Source organism: Stegastes partitus, unplaced genomic scaffold (genome assembly GCF_000690725.1).
Source record: "Stegastes partitus isolate 25-593 unplaced genomic scaffold, Stegastes_partitus-1.0.2 Scaffold166, whole genome shotgun sequence".
Classification (NCBI taxonomy): domain Eukaryota; kingdom Metazoa; phylum Chordata; class Actinopteri; family Pomacentridae; genus Stegastes; species Stegastes partitus.
The window spans coordinates 89,293-90,158 of NW_007577897.1; positions in this window are offsets into that span (position 1 = coordinate 89,293).

Below are 866 nucleotides of genomic sequence, written 5' to 3' on the forward strand. Positions count from 1 at the left end.
CGATATTGATGCTCAAATGTGCTTTTTATCCTTGAAAATGTCATACATGGTATCTCCTGTACTGGAATTTGAAAAGTATTCACAGTATGAAGGCAAACTGTTGCATGACTTCGTTAAATATTCTAAAGTTATTGTTAAAAAAAAAAAACAATCTGCTGATTGTGAGGGGGTCAGGAGGGAGACTGATCACTGAACCTCTGGACAAGAATTAAAACTGCTGCATGCTCATTTGGCACAGGAAATAGAAAAGCTCCAGAACTAGACATATAAACCTTGGACTGTAATTGTTGGCTGCAAGTAAATAAGATTCATAAGCTTGTAAATAATTCACTAAAGCCATTTCACTGTTACCTAGAAAGCCTTTTGTGAGGTAAGTCGGGGGCAGACTGGATTTCATTCACTGTAAGACTTTGGAATTCTTTGTGATCTCAAAGCGTGTACTCTGAGATCCTGAATTAATAATCATCTGTCCTCCTCTTGATGGGCATGGCGTTGCTCTTTACCCTGCGCTTCATTTTCATTTTGTCTCCACAAGTATAAAACCAACATTTTATGTGTTGCCTTTTCTATTCCTGGCTTGGCTGAAGATACAACTGTGCTTGCCATCTGTTTCGCATTTTTTGGTTCGAGCTATGGTTTTGTCCAAAAAAAAAAAAAAAGGAATCTTTGTTTTCTTGGAGACCTTGTGGCATTATGTTTATACGCGTTCGTGGAACTGTCAGAGGGATCATCTGTGATCCAAATGCAAGACAAATGGGCATGCCCACCACAGAAAACATAAAATTAACCAACTATCTGATTGAATAGTTTAAAATAAAGACTGAAAAGTATTTTAAATTGCATTGTTTTGAATTGTAATCTATTGA